Source organism: Piliocolobus tephrosceles, chromosome 17 (genome assembly GCF_002776525.5).
Source record: "Piliocolobus tephrosceles isolate RC106 chromosome 17, ASM277652v3, whole genome shotgun sequence".
Lineage (NCBI taxonomy): Eukaryota > Metazoa > Chordata > Mammalia > Primates > Cercopithecidae > Piliocolobus > Piliocolobus tephrosceles.
The window spans coordinates 59,085,553-59,091,552 of NC_045450.1; positions in this window are offsets into that span (position 1 = coordinate 59,085,553).

The window sequence follows — 6,000 nt, forward strand, 5'->3', positions numbered from 1 at the left end:
ATCCCAGCTACTTGGGAGGCTGAGACAGGAGAATTGCTTGAACCCAGGAGGCGAAGGTTGCAGTGAGCCAAGATTGTGCCACTGCACTCTAGCCTGGGTGACAGCACGAGACTGTCTCAAAAAAAAAAAAAGTAAATAAGTCCTAAGTCCCCTTTCATTGTCAGTGATGGGTCTTATCCTTAGTAGGTTCTTACAACCACTGATGCAAGGGGGTTGAGTATTTTTATTTTATTATTATTTTTTTAGATGGAGTCTCACTCTGTCGCCCAGGCTGGAGTGTGATGGTGCAGTCTCGGTTCACTGCAACCTCTGCCTCCCAGGTTCAAGCAATTCTCCTACCTCAGCCTCCTCAGTAGCTGGGACTACAGGCACGTGCCACCATGCCTGGCTAATTTTTGTATTTTTAGTAGAGACAGAGTTTCACTACGTTGGCCAGGCTGGTCTCAAACTCCTGACCTTGTGATCCGCCTGCCTTGGCCTCCCAAAGTGCTGGGATTACAGGCATGAGCCACCGCGTCCAGACTATTTTTATTTTTTGAGATTGGGTCTCACTCTGTCATCCAGGCTGGAGTGCAGTGGTGCAGTCACAGCTCACTGCAGCCTCAACTTCCTGGGTTCTAGCGATTCTCTCACCTCAGCCTCCCGAGTAGCTGAGACCTCAGGTGTGTGCCACCATCCCCAACTAACTTTTGTATTTTTTGGTAGAGATGGGGTTTCGCTATGTTGCTCAGGCTGACATTGAACTCCTGAGCTCAAGAGATCCACCTGCCTTGGCCTCCCAATGTGCTGGGATTAGAGGCATGAGCCACCATGTCCTGCCCTAAACAGACGTTTTTTTTTTTTTTTTTTTTTTTGAGACGGAGTCTCGCTCTGTCACCCAGGCTGGAGTGCAGTGGCCGGATCTCAGCTCACTGCAAGCTCCGCTTGCCGGGTTTACGCCATTCTCCTGCCTCAGCCTCCCGAGTAGCTGGGACTACAGGCGCCCGCCAACCTCGCCCGGCTAGTTTTTTGTATTTTTTGGTAGAGACGGGGTTTCACCGTGTTAGCCAGGATGGTCTCGATCTCCTGACCTCGTGATCCGCCCGTCTCGGCCTCCCCAAGTGCTGGGATTACAGGCTTGAGCCACCGCGCCCGGCCTAAACAGACGTTTTAAACTATGCTTGTCAACTACTCCTCTTGTGAAATCTTCATCTGCAGTGACTTGGTAAATGTATTTGCTGCCACACAGGATAAACAGTGTACAGACAAACATTTGACATACCTGTGTTACCACAGTGTAAGAATGAATTTGGATCTGAGGTTGTTAAGATGCAGGTATTTATCTTACCTCCCTGCAGCACCCGCATGGCTGTGGGGAAGGCCTCCCTCCTCCCTCTGAAGTTCTTGTTGCTGTCACTAGACTGGACATCTGCCTACAACCGACTTCATAGAAAGGTCCTGACACCTGGCGTGCTTCTCGTGTGCTTGAGAGCCTGTGTTTGTGTGGGAAGCAGGGATGTGCATATGTTCTCATTCACTCCATGGGAAGAGAAGAATGTTGTGAGTAGCAATCAGTACTTTTTTTTTTTTTTTTTTGAGACAGAGTCTCGCTTTGTTGCCCAGGCTGGAGTGCAGTGGCGCGATCTCGGCTCACTGCAAGCTCCGCCTCCCGGGTTCACACCATTCTCCTGCCTCAGCCTCCGGAGTAGCAGGGACTACAGGCACCCGCCACCATGCCTCACTAATTTTTTGTATTTTTAATACAGATGGAGTTTCACCGTGTTAGCCAGGATGGTCTCGATCTCCCGACTTCATGATCCGTCCGCCTCGGCCTCCCAAAGTGCTGGGATTACAGGAGTGAGCCACCGCGCCCAGCACAATCAGTACACCAACTTCCATCCACAAGTCAAAGTGCATTTCTGCAGTAAATCAGCTGTGATGGACTCCGTCCTGTGCTGGAGCTATTTCACAGAGTCCATATAAGACAAAGTAATAGTAAAACCAGCTGCCTTGCCAGGCACTGTGGCAAATGCCCTGTGTTATCTCATTGAAACGTCTCTGAAACTGTGGACATGAGAAAATTCCTGCTTCACCAATGAGGAAAGTGAGGCTTAGAAAAGTACACTCTCAAGTTGCAGAAAATAAAAATTAGGACTCCCATCCAAGTCTTTAATGCAAGAAATAGTGACCTATTCAAGTAAGAGCAAAGTAATGTAGAGACTGGTACATTAGGATCACGAGGGAAATCTGAAACAATACCCACTGAGTAAATTGAGAGCAGCAGGGCTGGAGGATAGACTCAGTATTTCTAAAGAATTTTCCCCAGGGCCGGGTGTGGTGACTCATACCTGTAATCCCAGCACTTTGGGAGGATGAGGTGGGAGGATAACTTGAAGCCAAGAGTTTGAGACCAGACTGGGCAACATAGAGAGACCCCATGTCTACAAAATAAAAAAAGAATAGGGCTGAGCGTGGTGGCTCATGCCTGTAATCCCAACACTTTGGGAGGCCGAGGTGGGAGGATCATGTCAGGAGATCGAGACCATCCTGGCTAACACAGTGAAACTCCTTCTCTACTAAAAATACAAAAAATTAGCCGGGTGCGGTGGCGGGCGCCTGTATTCCCAGCTACTTGGGAGGCTGAGGCAGGAGAATGGCGTGAACCCGGGAGGTGGAGCTTGCAGTGAGCCAAGATCGCACCCCTGCACTCCAGCCTGGGCGACAGAGTGAGACTCCATGTCAAAAAAAAAAAAAAAGAGTAAGTCAGTATAGTGGTGCAGGTGCTACTCAGGAGGCTGAGGCAGGAGGATTACCTGAACCTGGGAATTAGAAGTTACAGTAAGCTATGATTACACCACTGTGCTCCAGCCTGGGTGACAGAGCAAGACCCTGTCTCTAAAAATAAAAGTTTGTTTTTTTTTTTTTTTTTTTTTTTGAGACAGAGTCTTGCTCTGTCACCCAGTCTGGAGTGCAGTGGCACAATCTTTGCCCACTGCAACTTCTACCTCCCAGGCTCAAGCAATTCTCATATCTCAGCCTCCCAAATAGTGAGGAGTACAGAGGTGTGTGCCACCTAGCCCAGGTAATGTTTGTATTTTAGTAGAGATGGGTTTTCACCATGTTGGTAGGGCTGGTCTCAAACTCCTGGCCTCATGTGATCCACCTACTTCAGCCTCCCAAAGTACTGGGATTACAGGTGTGAGCCACTGTACCTGGCCAAATTTAAGTTTTCAAAAAAGAATTCTCCAGGAATTTCTCTCTTTTTTTTTTTTTTTTGAGAGGAAGTCTCACTCTGTTGCCCAAGCCAGAGTGCAGTGGTGTGATATTGGCTCTCTGTAACCTCCGCCTCCCGGGTTCAAGCGATTCTCCTGCTTCAGCCTCCCGAGTAGCTGGGACTACAGGCGCATGCCACCACGCCCAGCTAATTTTTGTATTTTTAGTAGAGAAGGGGTTTCACCATGTTGGCCAGGATGGTCTCGAACTCCTGACCTCATGATCTTCCCACATCGGCCTCCCAAAGTGCTGGGATTGTAGGTGTGAGCCACCGCACCCAGTCAGGAACTTCTCTTATATCTAGAAGCCACTGGATGTCAACTAAGAGTCCTGGGGAGAAACGGTATTTATTTAAAGCTTTTTTCAGAGGGAAGGCTTGCACTGGGTCTTAATGAAAATACAGAGGACAAAATTTTTCCTTCTGTATCAGCTCACGTAATCTTTCTGGCAATCTCATGAGGTAAATTTTAGCAGATGGAATAGACACAGATGTAACATGACTTTTACAAGATCACACACCTAGGAGGAAGGACCAGAAATGGAGCTCTTCCCATGTTGAATATCTGAATCCAATGATCTTTGCACTATGCCATAGGACAGGTGGCCAGGAGGGCATCTGAGACTGGGTGATATAATGGCTGGACACAGAGACAGAAAAGAGCAGGCAGTGTAACAGGAAGGAACGCAACTAGCTATGGTAGATTGGATGTTCTTTTCAATTTCTCATTCCCTATTGCCATATGACCTTGCAGTGCATGAAATGGGGGGAGTAGGATTCCTGTCCCACTGATGTTGGCTGGCTTCAAACATTATTATTATTATTATTATTATTATTATTATTATTATTACTTTGAGACAGAGTCTTGCTCTGTCACTAGGCTGGAGTGCAGTGGCACGATCTCTGCTCACTGCAACCTATGCCTCCTGGGTTCAAGCAATTCTTCTGCTTCAGCCTCCCATGTAGCTGGTACTACAGGAGCATGCCACCACACCCAGCTAATTTGTGTGTATGTGTGTGTGTGTGTGTATATATATATATATATATTTTTTTAGTTGGGTCGGGGTTTCACCATGTTGGCCAGTATGGTCTTGATCTCTTGACCTCGCGTTCCACCTGCCTCAGCCTCCCAACGTGCTGGGATTACAGGTGTGAGCCACCGCACCCGGCCAACCAAACTTACTTTTTAAGGTGGTACAAGCCATAGTGTGCAGATCTGGAGACTGGCCTTAAGAGGTGTTGAGCATGTCATCAGCCCTTGTCACAAGTTTATGCCCTGAGTAGCTGTTGGATCATGGAAGGTGAAAGACACTTGAAACAGACCTGAACTCAACCTGAAGCCAAGCCTGCTGACCCTCAGCCTGAAACACAGCTGTCCAAGCCTGCTGACCCTCAGCCTGAAACACAGCTGTCCAGCCAGACCATAGTCACCTGCAGTCTCATGAGCATGGCACTGAATGCTTTGTTGTAAGGCACTGAATTTTGGGCTGGTTTACTAGGTAGCCTTTTTTGCAGCTCAAATAAAGGCTCTCTGACAGTGCAATTATATAAGAATGGTGAAATCAGGGCTTCCGCCTTCTTAAGAAATTCACTCACTGCCATCTTGCAAGTCAGTGGTCTTATTCTGCTTATCCAACTAATTCTGGAGCAGCTACATTTGGGAATCCTGTAGACTCACATCTACAACAATCTCTTCGTCTTGTCTTCTAAATCAGCCCCTTCTACTCCAGTTCAGGAATGGTCATCCACACCAGAAACCTGGGACTCACCTGGTCTCCCCACTCGCCTCTCCCTCTGCCTCCTGCTTGTCACCCAGCCTCAAAGGGTCTGTCTCCTCAGTGCCTCTCTGTTCAGACCTCTCAGTCCCCACCACCACTGCTGTGGTTGAGAGAGCTGTCAGCCCCGACTTCGAGAACAATCTTTTTTTTTTTTGAGACAGAGTCTCAGTCTGTCGCCCAGGCTGGAGTGCAGTGGTGCGATCTTGGCTCACTGCAACCTCCACCTCCTGGGTTCAAGTGATTCTCCTGCCTCAGCCTCCTGAGTAGCTGGGATGGACCACCACGCCTGGCTAATTTTTGTATGTTTAGTAGAGACTGAGTTTCACCATATTGGTCAGGCTGGTCTCGAACTCCTAACCTTGTGATCTGCTCGCCTCGGCTTCCCAAAGTGTTGGGATTACAGGCGTGACCCACCGCACCCGGCCTGAGAACAATCTCTTATTGATTTTCCTGCTTCTCATGTCCTCCTGTCCTCCCTCTGCAGAGTTGTCTTTGTAAAATATGGGAGGTCACTTTACTCACTGCCTTGAAACCCTTGAGGGACTCCCCTTTGTCATGAGACAAAGCTCCAAGTCCTTAGCCTGGCCAGCCCGGGTCTCCAGGGTGTGCCGGGCCACGCTGCGTGTGATGCGGGGCCTGCAGCTGGGTGCGTGCTCCCTGTCCACAGCTGGATTTCACCTCACATCCTGTTCTCCAGTCACACTGAGAGGTTTCCCACTCCCATCTTTTGCTTACTAAAATGCCTCCTGGCAGTCGTCCCCTGTGCTTGTGGAAAGTCACAAGGATTGAGGATCACATGAACCCCCACTCCCGCAAGTGGTCCTGACAGAGCCCTCCTGTCTTTAAAAGCCCAGCCCAAGACCACCAACATACCACAGTGGAGCCTTTCTTTCCAGGAGAATGGCCCCTTCTGGGGCCCCCACATGCCTGTTTCTGATATGTCTTTATTTGGTTCTCTGCCCTGCTGGTTCT